We start from the raw sequence: 19,126 nt of genomic DNA, 5'->3' as shown, positions 1-19,126 counted from the left end.
ATAAACTGTATCCAAATAAACCCTAAGGAAGAAAATAGTGGTTTGACAAGAAAAGGAGTGATTTTTAAAATAATAATAATAATAATAAAATTCTAAATTTATGTGTTTGCTTGGAACACATGACAAATGGGTTGCCTCTAGTCAGCAGCGATGTCTTCATTACCTGTTCCTTCTTTGCCCTCAAAATTTTCACACTAATATAAGCTAACATTCATTGCATTAAAAATTTGTTTGGCCTCAGTTTTAGCTTTTAACTTTTAGTTTTTAGTTTTTATATACAACCTTTCAAAAAAGTTTCCCACATTTCTTCATGTTTTCAAATTTTTTTCAAGATACAAATATATTTTAACACACTTTTAGCAAAAAAAAAATTAGCAAAAAGCTAAATAAGTTGTTTTCAAATGAACACAAAAAGTGCATTTGGGAACTGATGCAAGCTTTAGCTTAAATCAGTTTTTAGCTTATTTTTTGTATTATTCAAGGGACCTATTGCACTATTTGTGAGCCCATAAATTTTGGAAAAAACCAGCTTCTTTTTTGAGTGTGTACCGACTGTTGTGCTCATGGGTCCCACATTTTATTATAAAAAAAATAACTTAAAAATCTCCCTTTAGCTCCAATGCGACAACATTTGGTTAAAGTTTCCCCACTATTCACTCAATACAGCACCATTTAGTAACGGTAACATTCTTTGTTATTTTCCCCTTTCCCCTTCAACTTAGGCCATGCGAATCTTGGTAGAGAAGATCACTTCAGCTCTTCAATGCCCACAAACTGGACTCTCTCCTCTTCAATGCCACAGACTTGGAACTCTTAAGTACCACTAACTACCGATTCACCTTTATGAGAACATTCATGCTTATTGAGTTCGCCATTACATAGGCCAAGTATGCTTGAATAAAAGCATATTTCTTTTACAACAAAAACTAAAATGTTACTTCTACTTAAATAAATTCCCAACTAGGAAATAAAAACAAGTTAAATGCATAAGGCAAGCCCTAATTAGGGATGACGATATTGCCCCGCCCCTACACATTTCTCCCTAGTAGGTTTTCCCCACCCCACATAGGTGATGGAACGGGGATGGGTTTAGACATTTTAGCCCCAACTTGCTCCATCCCCACCCCAATCCCGTGTTGCTAAGAGCTATAATTTTAAATTATCCATACCTTAAATCCCTATTATTTTTTTTTTTTTTTGAGAATCAGGCCTGCCCGACCAGGCCGACAAAAATTATTTTATTACTGGAATGTCAGATACAAAAAAACGATAAATATCCGTAGGAACGGAATTCATCCAAACTAAAGTAGGAAAAGACAATCTCGCTCGTCTAGCCAACGCATGTGCTAAAACATTGCCATGCCGACGCGTATGAGAGAAAGAATAGTATTGGAACATACTGACTGAAGACATAATGTCTTGAACTAAATGACCCACAACTGGATGCTGAAAATTTTTCTTCTTTATGGCTGAAATAGATTCTTCCGAATCCCCTTCAAAAATAACACCACTGAAACCACACTCACGGACAAACAGAGCAGCCCGCCTTGCTGCCATAGTTTCCAGAGCAACAATGGATGAAGGCAGGGGAATTATTTCAGACAGAGCCGCCAAGACCTCACCCAGCGAATTACGCACCACCACACCAATTCCAGCAGCTCCCAGATCGTCGAAAACCGCTCCGTCGAAATTAGCTTTCAGCAGCGCTGCATCAGGAGGCTTCCAGATGGCCTTCCGCGCCACCATTTTTGCTTCTGGTTTTGCACACAATTGTTGAAAATCCGCCAGCTGCTTCTGTGCCAGCTCCAGAATCTTCTCAAGGGGAGCAGCAACCTCATTAACTCGGATTTTGTTGCGCCGATTCCAGATAGACCAACAGATCATTATGAAACCTTCAGCTCCACGTGGATTCTGCAGCGCCAACCTGAAAAGATCAACAAAAAATAAATTTTGATTCGTTGCACTCCGCAACTCATCAAAGTTAGTACCCCATGCCTCCTTCACCTTCTCACACCCCCATAGAGCATGAAACACTGTCTCAGGCCCCCTGTTACACCCCGTGCAGCTGCTGGACAGAACCACTCTTCGCCTAGCCAAATTCACCATCGTGGGAAGAGACTCCGAGCAAGCCCGCCAAGCAAAAGTCTTAACCTTGCTGGGCACCTTCATTCTCCATAAACCAGACCACAACCTCCGGTTTGCCTCATTTGATGATCCTGACGGTGAACCAGAGAGCTCCTTGGCACACACCAGTTGGTACCCAAGCTTCACCGAATACTGGCCATCCTTAGTTTTTGGCCAAATCAACATGTCTTCTTGTGGGATAAGACAAAGAGGGATGGATTTTATTTTCTGCACCTCAAATGGCAGAAAAACTCGCTCCAACAGATACACATTCCACCAACCCGTATCAGCATCTATAATGTCTGAAACTCTCGAATCAGCAGATAACAAAGAGGGGGGAGAGATCACTTTGCCCGACCCATCACCAGGTAGCCAACAATCATTGTAAATCCGGACAGATTGGCCGTTCCCCACTCTATATCTAGCACCTTCAGCAATTATGTAGCGTGCCTTAAGGATACTCCGCCATGCATATGACCCCGTTTTGACATGTGCTGAAAAAATGTCACCCGAAGGAAAAAACTTTGCCTTAAAAACCCGATAAAAGAGAGATTTTTGGTCATGAACCAGCCGCCAAACTTGCTTAGCTAACATGGCTTCGTTGAACTTCCTAAGTTCCTTGAAACCCATTCCGCCTTCATTTTTTGGCATACACAAAGACTCCCAATTTTTCCAATGAATCTTTCTTCTCTCTCCACGTTGACCTCAAAAAAATTTTTTTATCATAACCTCAATGTCATGGCAAAGGTTCACCGGTAAAAGAAAACAACTCATAGCAAAAGATGGGATTGCTTGCACAATAGCTTTCAATAACACCTCCCTACCGGCTTGTGACAAAAGTTTCTCCTTCCACCCTTGAAGTTTCCCCCAAATCCTCTCCTTAATATAGATAAAACTCTCCTTTTTCTTCCTACCCACCATAGCCGGCAATCCTAGGTACTTTTCATACTCCTTTACCTCCGGCACCCCTAGGTAGTTCATCAAATCTAATTTGGTGCTCTCAAGGACAGATTTACCAAAAAAAAGATTTGTTTTTGAGCCATTTATTTTTTGCCCGGATGCTCTCTCATATATGGATAACGCCACTTGGATTGCTTGCACATCACCCATCCTTGCCCTACAAAAGATCAAGCTATCATCGGCAAAGAATAAGTGTGAGATTTGTGGGCCATTCTTACAAAGCGAGAAGCCCCTTAAATCACCCCTAGCCACGGCTTTATTGAGCAACCCATTTAATCCTTCCGAGCACAACAAGAAAAGATAAGGGGATAGGGGGTCGCCTTGACGAATCCCCCTAGTAGGCTTAATTAATCCTCGAGGGAACCCATTGATCAAGAAAGAGTAAGACACGGATTTGATTGTAACCATAACCATATCAACCCATCTCTCATGGAAACCCATCTTTCGCATCAACTTCTCCAAAAAAATCCACTCAACCCTATCGTACGCCTTACTCATATCCAATTTCATAGCCATAAACCCCTCCTTCCCCGTTTTTTTGATCTTCATATGATGTAATGTTTCAAAAGCTACCAAAATATTATCCGAGATAGCCTTATCGGATTGAAAGGCACTCTGGGATTCTGATACAACATATGGCAACAGAGTTTTCAAACGGTTAGCCAACACCTTAGAAATTAACTTATACAGAATGTTACATAAAGATATAGGCCTAAAATCAGAAACACTTTCGGGATTTTTTATTTTGGGGATAAGGGTGATATGAGTATGATTAAGGCTAGCTGGGATAGAACCTGAATTAAGGCAGGAAAGAACAGCACAAGACACGTCATCACCAATGGAGTCCCAATAGTGTTGATAGAAAATGGGGGGCATGCCATCCGGACCTGGCACTTTCAGAGGTGCCATCTGCTTAAGAGCCACATCCACCTCTTTCTTAACAAAAGGTTTCACCAAATCCGCATTCATAGAATCTGAGACAACCTGCGGAATATTCTCCAATACCTCCTCCAAATGAGAAGGATTTGAAGTTGTGAAAAGCTCACTGTAATAGTCAATAAATAATTGAGCAATTTGGTCCTCCCCATCAACCCACTCCCCATTTTTGTTTCTTAAACGTTTGATACAATTTTTCCTGTACCTCTGAGAAGCTTTACCATGGAAGTAACGTGTATTTTGATCCCCTTCTTTAAGCCAATGCAACTTGGAACGCTGCTGCCAAAGCTTTTCTTCCTTAATAAGAAGTTCCCTTAATTCAACCTTCAAGGCATGTAACCGGTCCCCATTTCCACTTCTCACCGCCTCCCCCTCCGCCACTTTGATTTGTTTTTTTTTTTCCACAAGAGCCCGAGATATATTACCAAAAGATTCCTTACTCCATTTTTTTAAATGCCTCTGACAATTTTCCACGTTAGTCTCAACCACCGACATCGGGTTGGGAGAGAAAAAAGGGCTCTCCCAAGCGGCTTCCACCGTAGAACGACACGCCTCATCATTCAACCAAACTTGTTCAAACCTCCATGGTCTTTGATTTCGGATTTGAAACCCCTCCATATAAATACTTAAGGGTTTATGGTCCGAGAATACCGTGTCAAGATGAGTTACTGAGTATCCCGGAAACATAGAAATCCATTCTTGATTAGCCACGGCCCTATCAAGACGCTCCCAAACCATAACACCTCCTGCCAACCTTTTACACCAAGTGAATTTTTGGCCACTAAACCCCAAGTCGGCAAAACCACATTCATCCAATGTGTCCCGGAAGTCCCGCATCTGCACCTCCGGTCTTGCTCTACCACCTTTCTTTTCATGGGACCTTAAAATCTCATTAAAATCACCCGAACAAAGCCAAGGCAAGGAAGAATTTCGGTACAGATTTTTTAGGACAGCCCAAGACTCATGATGTTTGTGAGTCTCGGGATTACCGTAGAAACCCGTAAACCTCCAAGAGTTTTCCTTCCCTGAATTAATCACAGCATCAATATGATTTATTGAAGAAGACACTACCTTAACGTCAAAATCAGACCTCCACAGAAGAGCAAGACCGCCCCCCTGACTTATTTTTGAAACAACAAACTTCTGATCACAAACAAAATTCCGCAAAAGAAACTTCAGCCTATCTTCTGTCAGCCATGTCTCGGCCAAGAACACAACCGCAGGATCTTGTGCCCGGACCAAATTCCCGAGCTCTCGAATTGTCTGTGGGTTCCCAAGCCCACGACAATTCCAAACTAGGACACTCATGGCTCCTGGCAGGACTGAATATCAGTCTCTGCCAATTGAGTAATACTTCCTGACTTCGCCTGAGAAACCAAACGTTTTTTGTTAGGTAACTCATTTGATTCATGGAGTAGAGAAAAGGGCCTTTTTAAGGATGAGTTTTGGACTTGCGAAGAGGCTGCCCCCTGAAGTGGGCGAGAAAATCTTTTCCAGGTACCTGAATATGGAACAGAGGTATCGGTCAAAACAGGGACGTCAGTGAGGGTCGAATTCTGTAACTGGAAAGAGCTGGGCTGCTTAAGTGAGTCACGTGCTTGGGGCGTGCGGCAAGGATCACTACGGACAGAACAATTGCCTTGAGAATCGTTGCTTACATCCACGTGGCTAAGGGAATCAAATTTGGAAATTTCGGCGTCAATCTCCTTAAGAGTTTCCGAGAATAAATCCCTGTCATTACTCTGTTTCTGACCCGTTGGAATTTCCAAAACTGGCTGGGATACTGCTACCGTAATTTTTGGAATAGGGCTATTAAGTTTGTCATGCGTTACTCCTTCCATCCCAGCAGATGAGTTTCGATTTGAAACGGATACTGCATTAACTAACTCCTCAACATGCGTCTTTCCCTTAACTGAATGCTCCATCGGCGCCTCTGAATTAATTCCCACCTCCATAGCCGCTGCATCCACCAAACACTGTGACAGATTATCCGGCTTCGAGAACCGGTTCTCATAATACCCCGGAACGTAGATAACGTCTCTCCCTGCAGAGGTGTACGGAGTGGCTCTTAAACATGGCCCAAATTGTTGATTTTCAGTCTTGAGAGTACCCTTACTGCTAATCCATAATTCACAATTTTTTTCATCATGGCTTAGACCACCACACCAGTAACACAAATTCGGAAGGCGCTCATACTTGAAGGAAACCCAAGACTTGCCCCCTCCTTCAAGGGTAATAACACGGCCCCGGCAAAGCGGTAAGTTAATATCAAGAGTAACTCGAACTCTCATGAACTGACCCCCATCATCATCAACTGCCCCAGAAGATTTTTGCACTTCACCGATAATATCACATAAGCATTCAGCCATATGCTTCGTCATATACCTGTATGGGATGTCATGAACCTGCACCCAAAACGTAACCTTATTAAAGATTAATTCACGCACCGGGGATTCACCATCATACCTTTGAATAACAACTAGGTATTTGTCGAAGCTCCAAGGCTGATTTTTGATGATACGATCTACATCAGGGAGGTTGTCAAAGACAAAAAGACACTTATGTTCTCCCAAGCGCCTAACTTTAAAGCCATTTGTTGATCTCCATAGCTGCTTAAATGTTCTAGCCACCGCCTCCATTATCAAGAAGCGTGGAGTAAGAAATTTGGCAGCCAACATATACTCCCCAGTACGATGGTCCGCCCGCATAGTGTACCCAGTATTTTCTTTTTCGGACAAAGACAAGTTATCCCAACTAGCTGCTAGGTCTTCCATATCAAAGAACAAGTTGGAGAAGAAAAAAATGAAAGAAAATTGTTTCCCAATACCCCAGAAAAAGACACCCACTAGTCTCGGCACACCAGTAGTGAGACGAGAATGGAGACAAATAGAAGTCAATAACAAAACAACACAACCAGATAAAACAGTAGAATAAGAAAACAAAAACAGTAGAATAAGAAAACAAACACTCCTTACTTACGTAAGGGACAAAACACATCTACTGCCTAGAGGGAGAATGGGACCATTCTTCCAGAGAGACAGAGAGACAATGCTATTCAATTTAGTTTTTGACAACGTGATATACTAATATTCCCTATTATTTAAACAAACAAATCAATACCAACTTAATTAAATGCGTGAATATTAAAAATTTTATTTTTGTTGTGATATTGTCTTGTTAAACACTTATTCTATTCTTGATAAAAATTAGTTCAATTTGATGAGATAACTTTAGTTGTAATTTCAAGTATATTTATATTAATGAAAAAAAAGTTTTATTTAAAAAAAATTATAAAAAATGTGGAGCAAATTATCACAAAGTATAATTTTATGGGGCAAACCTCCCCATTGCCATTCCTACTTTGAACCCTCCATATCATTAGAGAAACTCAGCAAAAACCATGATTTGTCCAATATACTAAAGACTTATTTATTCGTTAGAAACCAAGCCATTCTTACTATAAAATGGGGAATCAAAGAGGGACCAAAGTTCCACAAAAAAAAAAAAAAGAGGTGAAAAGAACAGTAATATGCCTTGACTTACTCACATTGTTCCCTTCTCTATCTCATTTTTGTTAGATTCCAAAAACATCTCATCAAATCCTAAACACACTACCCTTAAGCATGAACCCATGAGATCTCTATCTCTCCCTTTCAAATTGATTATTCTATTTCTTTATTATCTCATTACACATTAGATCCCATTTTCCTCAAGTTTCTATTGAAGCTCCCACATACCAAGTTCTAGTCTTAAGTAACTTAGCATTAGTCATCAACAAAGTTCTCAAGAGCCAAATAGCTACCCATGACAAAGGTTACATTGTCTATTATGTGTATTATGTGTGTTACATTATAGCTCACAGTGCATTATTAAGGCCTTGTTTGAATGGCGGAAACACTACCACCCATCACTTATCACTCAATAACTCATTTCTTATCACTTAAAAATCCCTAAGTTAGACCCCAGCTACGTTTGGCACTACAACTCAGTTAGAGTTTTCATTCCCAAAACTCAAAATACTCAACTTTAGGTGGGACCCATGGACTGAGCATTGTGTCTGCTCACAGTTAGGATACTCGCATAACCTTTCAGCCCAGACCCATTTTACCTCTTATTTCCTTCAACCCACAAAATCTCCTAAAACCTATACCGAACCTATATCATCTCCTCCATTGTCACCTAGTGGCACTGATCTCCTTACCTTCTTCCTTCATTTTTGTCCCTAAATCTGAACCCAACAAATAGTTCTAAAACTCCTTTGTACATCCTTATCCTTGAAACTGGTCCCACAAAACAACCCTTTCGTGCTCTGCTCCTCGATTAGATCGTTGGTGGTTGATGAGAAGAAGCTGAATCAGACGACATTAGCACGCTGCATCTACTAATGGAGCATTAGCACACACTGTTCCTACCGTTAAAAGCATCGTTCCCTGTAATTTCCGACCACTGTCGCCATCCCCTCCGACTCCAAGGTTTTTAACTCATCTGAAAATTATCACATTCTTAGGTTTGAATGTTTCTTCCTCTTTTTTAAAAAATTAGGCAAAAAACCTGGTGATGATACACAAAAAGTTAGTAGGCTGAATGCTCCGGGCTTCAATGGGCTAGAAGTTGCTTGGAAGGCCTAGAAAAAAAGAAACACAAGATCAAAGATGACCGGGGTGAATCGGCCAAGAACACTCCTATGCTTAAGTTAGTTTTTCTCTCTAGAACTCAAGCATTCCAACTTTAGGAGCGGTGGAAACTTACTTTCATTTGATGTGGATGAGTCCTTATATAGTGAGCCTTGGAATGGTTACTTGTTTAGTAACTTCCTTAACGTGTGCGGAAGTTATAAGGTTCAGACTTAACTTCCACAACTGCTGTAGAAGTTAGAAGATTCAATCTTATCTTCTATAACTGCAATTAGAAGTTAAGTACTTAATGAGAAGTTATAGCGATGAACAAGGATTTTGCTCACACTTTAGAATAGTAGAACGTGGTCCACATTATAAGCTTTTGTACATAAATCCATTCTAAAAAATTTCTAAGTGTTGAGAGGTCATCCAAGTGCTTCCCTGATGGACGATCTTCATACCCATAGACGACCTCCTGACGGTGGATGACCTTCTTATGGATGAACTGGAGATGGTTCGATTTTTAGTTCACCATCACCTGGTACTCCAACTTGGGTATGTCATGGTATTCAATAAAGATCACATTTTTGTCCAAGTTCTTTATGTTGCTCCGTTGTTTACAGAAATGAGAAATGGATAAAGTTATGAATTGGGTTTTTTTTTTTTTTTTTTTTTTCAATTGTGGTGTTGGTTCCAAATTTGAAGTATTTGGTTGGGATTTTATGTGGGATAGGACTATTGGGTAGAGACTAGGATAAGAAATGTGGGTGTTTATGCTATTGAAATAAATGGGTGAGAATATGACAAAGATGAATGTTGATTATTGAGTTGAATTTCACCCACTTTGTTGTTGTGAACTATGGGTGTTCTTTTGATTTTGTTCTTAAATTTGTTATTGGTTCTAACTTTGAAGCATTTGATTGAAATTCTATGTGGGTTGGGAGTATAGGGTATGAAATTGAATTAGGGATTTGGATCAGTCAAATTTCACTGTGAATATAGGAAGAAATCAAGTTGGAGTAATATCAAATATTGTTGTTTCCTTTGACTTAGCTGACCAATATATTGTCTAAACTAGCAATGAATACTTGATCCTTCTTTCAGTTAAAGAGATTGGAAACATTTCTGATATTTCTTTTGTATTTTGAAGCTAATTTTAGCCATGTTCTTTTAGGGGTTAATAAGGGTAAAAGAGTTTGAGACTTTGTGTAAGATGGTATGCATTTATTTTAATAACTCACTTAGGGATCTAATTACACCAACCTCCTCATTGCCATTTTCATTGGTAATATAGACAAGTTACCTTCTTCTCACTTATTTGATACACCTATTATTGATTTACGTGGGTTCTGTCATTCTAGTTTGTCAACATGCTTTTCATTTACTCTGGGGGTGATCCAAACAATGTCTTCCGCCAATAGTTACGGCTCCACTTCTAGTGGGCATATGTGCGACATGGATCAGTGAATGCTGAGGACGTCCCTATCTCCCCATAATTTTGGTAGGAGGCTTTATGGATGTCAGCATTGGTCACTGGTCTGTATCATATCCATTTAGTTTCGTAACAACTTTTTATGTGAACTTGTGAAGCTTTTAGCTGACCATCATATATATGGTATGAATTTTGATGCAAGACTCCAATCAGGCTTGTACGTTCTTTAGATGGTTGGACAAGAACGCATGCCTTGTGGCCGTGCAACAGCACCAATTGCGTGGGAAAGGTTTACAAGGCTGGCAGTTGAGGTGGAGGCTGCTAAAAATGAGAGAGATGTTGTTCATGCAATGGAAGCAAAAGCACGGGAGCGAGAACGGATAGCAAAGTGCAAGGTTGACAAACATAAGCTCGCACTTGAAATTGCTGAAGAGAAATTGCACAAGTATAGGGTTGCAACTATTATGGCCTGACTTAGAGCATCTCCAATATATAGTCTATATCTATTTTTTGGAGAGAACTCCACTATTCACCCATTGTTCACCCTCCAACAGATTCTCTAAATCCAAAATTTTTCCAAATATTTTTTGAAGTTGCTACAGTGCTTCTTTAGATACAGAGAACACTGTAGCAACACCAAATGAATTTTTATACCTAAAAAATTCATACATCTCAATAAAATAAAATAAAAAATCTTTCTCTCTCCTCTTACAGCTACAAACACAACAAACTTTCTCTCAAACATCTCTAAACTCAAGCATAATCAAATTATCAGAATACAAACTCAAAAACACAATTTTAAAATTAATCAAATCATAACAAAAAAAAAAAAAAGAAGAAGAAAGAAGATAGAAGACAGAAGCCGTTTGACCCATCTGGACTGTGTTAGGGACGAAGATGAGCGACGGCTTCAGGCTGGGCCAACTGCTTTGGGACAAAGATGACCCATCTGGACTGGGTTGGGGATGAATGTTCTGGAATCAAGTAAAAAAAATTAAAATTAAAAAGTGAGAAAGCTGGAGGAAAAAAAAATGAGAGCTGCTGAAATGTTCTTGAATGAGGGAGAAAAAGAAAATAAAAGAGGAGTGGGATAGAGATAGGACAACGTGTGTGAGGAGAAAAAAAAGAAAAAAAAATGAAATGAAATGAGAGAAAGGAGAAATAATTTAAAGAATAAAAAATCCTAATTGAGAAATGTTACCACAATATTTTCATAATAAATTTTATGTAATAGATTTTTATTAGTTAATATTGGTGAGTAAAAAAATAATTTCAGTGGTAGGTTAAAATTAGAACTAGTAACAACTTTTCACATAAATTTTATTGTGAAAGTATTGCGAAAAATGTTGTGGACGTAGCGCTTTTCATTAAAAAATATAATTGTTGGGGATGAATATAGGAAGAATAAATAATGATAAAAAAAGAATAAAAAATTAATGAAGAAATAATATTTAAATGAGATAGAGAATTTGTTAGAAAATGTATTTGAAAAAGTTGGTAGTTAAAAAGTAAAAGTTATTGTTCATTTTTTAAACATTACAAAAATTTGGAAAATCTGCTAGTGATGCTCTTATAGTTTGTTTGTATTTTCTATTTTCTATTGTGTTTGGGGGCCATGGACATAGCCAATTCTCTGCTTACTGTGAGTTTATATTGCATGCATGCTCGCAATATGCAAGACATGTAGGCCATTAGTTGTAGAACATGGTTGTTGTTTTTTTTTTTTTTTTGGCTATAGTTGACAACATATGTAAGCCTTTCTAGTTGCCGCATAACATGTTTTATGTAGCTATAGTTGACAATGTTTTTGACATGTTACATTTTGGGCAGGTGATTTTAGACATATTTTACACTATGCAGTGAAGTAATAGCAAAATTTGTATTGATCTGTTGCATTTTGGACATGTGATTTTGTATTTATTTTTTATTGGTCATAAAACTTGTATGGATATTTATAGACAAGTCATTCATAATGTTGAAATGCTAAATATATCAAACAATATGGTGGCGAAGTTCATAATCATACCGATAATATATATAATCCATACATATGCGTTTCGTACATATTTGGTTCCAAAATAACACAAATAATCTTACAACATTTCCTAACCCCGATATCCGCTAAGTAAATGCTAATTGCTTGGCCAACACTACCAAGTTCATAAGTTGCAAAATGAAAGCATTTACAATGATTCATGAGTTAATGACCACGGGCCACACAATCAGCCCACATAGGGTCAATGATGTCGTCCCTAAATTGGTTCATGAGTCTTTTTACTTCATCTGACGTTTCCAGAACATGCCTTTGCATTGCATTGCTACTGGATGCTTTAGTATCGCCATTGGCTTGACTTTCAATAGAACTTCCTTGAACTTGAACCTTTTTTCATATGTTGAACAATTCATCACCACAGTTATTAATGTGTATAAAATTGTGTAAAGCATAGCACACAATACTCATGTAATACTGTCTACTTTGCTTGAAGTTTGGCATTAAATTGAGAATTGGAAAACGAGCCTTAAGCACTCCAAATGATCACTTAATAACCATCTGCAATGATAAGTGTCTATAGTTGTATAACTTTTTCTTCGTTGTTGGTTACCTATTGCTTGAACGAAACTCTTGAGCATGGTACCTAGTTGATTTATGTGGTGGAAAAAAATTTGTGCCAATTGAAAAGCCTGAATCCACCAAATAGTATGATCCTATGTGTGAATGCCATTGATTAGTTATTAGTTTCGTAAACATAAAAAATTCAGAATAACAGATAAATTCACATGCAATTTATAGTACCCATTGGTGGCCATGAAAATCCATGCTTTAAGTCACTAATCGCTTCATCCAACACCCTTGAGTTATTAACATTGCCCTTATACCCAACATTAACATAAGTGAACTGCATATCCATGTTACATACACACAACACATTTGTGGTTATGGTACTCTTGCAGCTCTTGTATGCTTGAGTTGCATTTGAAGGAGGCCGAGCACTAACATGTGTGCTATCAATTGCCCTTACACATTTCTACACATTATAATGTCAAAAAATCGTAGATAACACACATCAAACATATGAATGAACGATTATAAGAATATATCAAGCGTATTCAGGATATATAACTTTATCAGAATTTATTTAAGTAGGGGAACAATTATACCTCAAACCATAGCCAGTACTTGTTTACTTGAAGATGTTCGGGGAGGCCAATTACATTTGGATTAGGTTTAATCAAATGTTTCGTGTATGAGTGAATAGCCTGCAACGCCTTGTGAAAGTGGCAGGACACCATTTCAGTTGAGTGTTGAAACCTATCTGCAGCACATTTTATATGGGTGTTATGCCCAAGTATGTATAATAACATGGTTACTGCCTGTGTGGCATTCACATCACCCTGTCCGTCCCTTAAATAACCATGATGACTTAACTCATCCACTATATGAAGCAGTAACGGACGTGTCTTGCAAAACATCTCATAACACTTGAGTGGAGTACCTTTATTGAGTTCTTCCATAAATCCATGCCCAATCAATATACTTGTACGCATTGGCTGTATATCGTAATGTCGTTGCAAATAGGCAAACATCTCTCCAACTATTGGATTGGCAAAATCAAAATTTGCTTCATCTTCGCTATCACACTCTGAATCTGATCAGTCATTGTCATTATCTTCACCAGTATCAGTATAATTAACGTTGTTGAAGTATGCATCGTCAAAGTCATACTCTAGGAATTTAGCTAATCATTCATTTCCTAACGCCATTATCACCTACACACTGAAATAACATACTATTTAGCTATGTAATGTATGCAGTAAATAAATTCAAGTATGACATACTTGGCAAACTACACATCAACCTGTGTACTATCCAAAAAATGAACCATACATACTAAATAGGGTCAAATTGTAGGCCGAATAATAACTTCCACAAATATAAGTGTTCAACATAGCATAACATTAAATCAAAAAAAAAAAAAAAAAACACAAATCCAACAAACATCCATAGTTTATAAAAGAAACACCACACAACACATCTTCAAAACTGTTATAAAGTCTGCACTTAAACCGAGAAAAACAAATGGTAAAAAGTACTACATAACAATTTCTGAAACAGCTCAATCCTCCTCCGAGTTAACAATGTCATCCATCCATGTCTTCCTTCTATGCTCCGACATGCCTATGAAAACCACCCTATTATCCTTTTATTGGAGAGACTTTGAGATCTTCACATATACCTTGTTCCCTAGGTCCTCATACTGATTAAGCACCTCAATTGCTTTTCTTAGAGAACAAGGATTACCTCCAATTATGGATTAAGAAAATTGTTCAGAGGTACCACTTGACTTGTTTCGTTTACTGCTAAACCCTTCTCTTATCATTGTGGTATACTCCTTTAAGGCCACGGTCATGTCACTTACCCTATCCACTTTCTTGGACACCTTCTTACCCTTAGCACTCACATCTTGCATGAGACGTTTTCCAACCCTTTGGGTTTGGTCAAGAACTTTAGTTTCCTCCATAGTTTAAGGTATACTATCCTAGTTTGGAGCGTGACAGTCATCATCCAAATGGGTGGGAACACCGTTATTAGCAAGTTCTTCCTCCAAGACACGCTCTTCGTCGCTGTTCAGGGCAGGTATGTTTGAAGATATCTGAAGGTGCCTAGTTGTAGTATTAGGGGCAAACAACTGCTTCAGCTTGTCGTAGTTTGAACATCCCTTCTTTCATAAGTTGGCTGCATGACGATCTCCCTACAACAATATGGACACAATAATTAGACATACAAGTAATTACAACAATGCCAATGCGTAAAAATTTACCATCAAATATTAAATGAAATAAATAACATACTGCCACCACATGTGCCCAAACATTGTCAGGACTAGTAACTGTTTAGGTGATCTCATCCCACCACAGTCTTGTATGTTTTAGCAATTGACTCCACTTGCATTGTTTTAGTCGGAGCCTATTGTGCTTTTGAACAACTTTCTTAGTGAGAAAATTTTTATTGATCCATTCATTAAGTTCCTTTGTCATTGATTGCCACATAGGACCCTTAAATACACCATTCTCCATATTACCCTTTATTTGTTTTTTCAACATAATCTCAATAAATATATGTTCTAAATGGGGAGGCCACAGTTTGTCATCTGCATCTTGTGATTCATGTGCCATCTAATACAAATTTCTCACATGGTAAGCAGAAGACACATTGTATCAACAGGTAAATAAATTCATTTAATAGGTTGTTCAGTTTTTGCTGCCAGGTATCCATAAGTCAACATCTAGTACATGTACAATAATACAAAAAGATTTAATCAAATATTCCGTTGTCATTAGATAATATATTGAACCATTGATTTACTAACATAGTGGTCACTAATAGCCATTGGTCAGTGCATGCGAAAGTATATGCTAATAATACCAGAATGGTCTACAAACCATAATGAGAACAAAATAAGTTAGCAGAAACAAAATGAACATGCACTACAATGCTTTAACAATGCCCTTGTCCGGCAGGGAACACCAGGTCCCCATTCCCTAACCGAGAATACCTACGAACTCTCGACATTCTGCAATACCTCATTTAGATTGAAATGAACTTCCTAACAACTTGACTCTTCCGAAAAGCCTTCCCAGTTCGAACATTGGGAGTGTGTGTGATCACATCCCACATAGGGTCATAGGGAACAAGACACCACAGATGCTCAAGCAAAAATTGCCCAAACACAATATCACACAATTCATCAACACAATCCTTATCCCACCTTGTCAACTCTGCCGCCATATAACACCAATTTCACCCATCATGTAAGTAGCACTTTTAAACAACAACATATACATGAATGTAATGCCATATTAGGTGACAAGTGTATCATTTTCCTTAATCTTCACATCACTGAATACTTTAGATGTACATTTATACTGAGGTTATTTGATCCATACAATTGTAGCCAAAATATATCAACCCTATTAACATGTGTTGGGGACGTTTTTGTGATAAGGGTCAAAAATGTGAGAACGCCCCAAATCTCCCTTTGGGTTTTTTAGAAGTGCTTATTGTTAAGAATCAAGTCCAAAATTCCAAATGTATAATGAACAAAAGGCTAATGGTGTTTTGACAAGAGAAAATCAAAATGCTAATAAAAAAAGTGCAAAAAAAGCATAAAAACATAACAGGTCTAAAAACTTATCCATAGTCACCGAGAAGAGGAAATGAGAGAGGTTGTGAGGAAGAGATGGAAGGTTCCCCTATACCCATATTTCCACCCCTAAGGTTCAGAATTGTGAGAATGTTTCCTGGCTCAGTTGGTTTTTGCTCTTAAGTTTCAGTTTTATAGGGAAAATGTGGTTCAACAGGTCTGAAATTTCGACCCACAGTTAGCAAGAAGAGAAAATTGAGTGAGCTTGTGAGGAAAAGAGGGAAGGTTCTCTTGTACCCATATTTCCACCCCCAAACTTCGGAATTGTGAGATTGTTGACTAGCTAAAAGAGTTTTTGCTCTGAAGTTTCAGGTATATGAGTAGAACGTCGTTAGTTTGTTTTGAACTGATGAGAGAGTTTTATATAGAGTTTGGGGTGTTGCTAATAACTGGTTTTTGAGTAGTGGAAAAGGCTTTTAGCCCCTATGATACTAATTTGGTGTTTTGGCTTAGGTTGCTTTTGTTAGAGAAGAGTTTGGCATGTTTTTAGCATGATTTTGGAAACAAAGTTGTTTTCCCTTCATGGCTACTGTCTCTGGTCTTTGCAGACCTTGGAAAACTACATTTGGGTGGTTGAGTGGGCTAGACTATTCAGCCTTTTTCTTAGAGTCAACTGTGTTTTGGTGTGAAAAATGGAGCTAGGCTGAAAATTAGGGGCACAGTCACCCAAAGCATGAAAGCTCTCTTGAGGTGGAAATTTTGGGTACAAGACCTCCTCCACGAGTCTGAGGTGCTACTAGTGTCCCTTACCCACTTGGTAGTATGCTTGGTTTGGGCTCATGCAAAAGGTCCGAAAGAAACCGACCTATACCCTCCAAACCACACTTCCTTAATTTCTCCCATAAGTCACATGGGCTTGGGTCATGCTTAAAAGAATAAAATAAAATATAATACATGAATTGAGCCCACAAGGAAGTCGGGCTTGGTTGAATCGGGCTTGTGGAAAATGTGTCGCGAAAATGGGCATCAACAACATGTACAGATGAAATTATTCTTGGTTATTTAATTATATCATTAGCACCGAGACTTTGTGCCAACGTCCATCAGATTTTTTTTTTCAGTCCATTTTTTTGTGTTCCATGGATGATCCAAATATAAATGCATTAAACGCTTATTTGTTTACTATGTCTATTTTGTCAAATTGTAAAATATTTTCCCAAATTGCTATGTATTTTATACAGTTCAAACCAATCGGTTTACACCCTTCTTGTGCAAAAATTTGTTAATAACAAATTACCTTTTAATCCAAGTTACTTCTTGATGCAGGCATGAGGTGATATCAATCAAGAAAACTAAATCGACAAACAATGGTTTGTATTTGCCATAAGAAACATATCCACACTTCTACATTTAGGAATAAAGCTAACCGGCCAAACATCCACATAAGAAATTGAGAAAACATAACAAAAGAAAAAAAAGAAACCCAGCACCCAAACCAACAGATCAAGGAAGAGAGTGTGACCTTGTGGAGGCTGAAATCTGTGATTGGTGAAGTTTGAGTTTCATGCTTGACCTCTTCCCCGTCACGGGTAGCAGTCATAGCTGGAAGAGGAGCATTTGAGCTTGCCCATCGTTCGATGAAGGAGACTAGGTTAGATGGGGAACGAGCCTTCAGCACCAAACTTCCTTTCCTTCTTGAGTAGCTGGAGTGTTAGACCAAAATGGGAGGGCATGGTGGGAATGGAATCACTTCGTGGAGCTTGGGAGATGAAGAAATGTGTAATGGGTAAAGGAATGGGTGAATGAAATGAGAAAAGAAAGTGAAGTAATGGTTTGAACTCAAAATAATGTTGTTGGTGTGATGTGTTGGTGTGATGGGACAACACATTGACTGTGGGGTCCATAGTGTGAGGGAATTTACCATCATGCCATCATAACTCGGTTTTTATAACTCAAAACAACAATTTTTTGTTTCTGAATTCACTGACTCATAACTCAAAAATGTGAAATATGAGTGATGGAAACAAAAAATGGAAACAGAGCCAAACAAGGGTTGCATGCATAGGATTCACATATTTTGAGTGATGAGTGATGAGTTATTGAAAACACTAAATCCAAACAACCTCTTAATAACTCATACTATGCCGCTATCTTTTTCATGGTGTCATCACCAAATGATTCATATTGTTATTTGCTAAGTACCTAAAAGTAGTTCTACTAAGTGCCTCCAACCGTGACATAATATCTCATCATATTACCATTGAATACTTTTCACCACTGTTGAGTAGCTTGTGTTTGTACTATCATTTTCATCAAAGTCAATCAATTGGTTTCAAAATCAAATAATCCCAAATCTACAAGTCTTGTACATTATTATTTCAACTCTCTTTTATACAAAAGTATTATTTTTTGTTATATTCGACTTACAAATATATTTATCACTAATTTGTACAACATTCATTATCTCATTTCATATACTCATTATGATGTTTCATATTTTCCTTGTCTTGAGAAAATATGACGGTAAAGTGCGACATGTGTATGGGTCCCAAAAAATTCCCCAAACATTTTGGTAACTCCCAAATAACATTTTCCCCAAATGTTTTAAAAAATGACATTCTTTCTTGAGCTTTGTATAATGGAAACTCTCCCATTGTAACTAGTGAATTTAGAAAAAAAGGTGGGGGGGGGGGGGGGGGGGATTCTGGTATTGACTTAATAGGCAAGAATGTAAAATGCAAATTCTAAAATTAGTGGGGATAAAAATTATTTTATTATTATTATTATTATTTTTTGGTTTTTACTTTTGACCTTAAAAAAAGTCACTATGATAAACGGGGCAAATTCAGACCCAACTCGAATTGGACCCGGCCCAACTCAAAGCCATGCTGCTGCAACAAAGTAAGAAACCATGT

This window comes from Quercus robur, chromosome 4, assembly GCF_932294415.1.
Source record: "Quercus robur chromosome 4, dhQueRobu3.1, whole genome shotgun sequence".
NCBI classification, from domain to species: Eukaryota; Viridiplantae; Streptophyta; class Magnoliopsida; order Fagales; family Fagaceae; genus Quercus; species Quercus robur.
Note: the sequence above shows the minus strand (reverse complement) of the source record.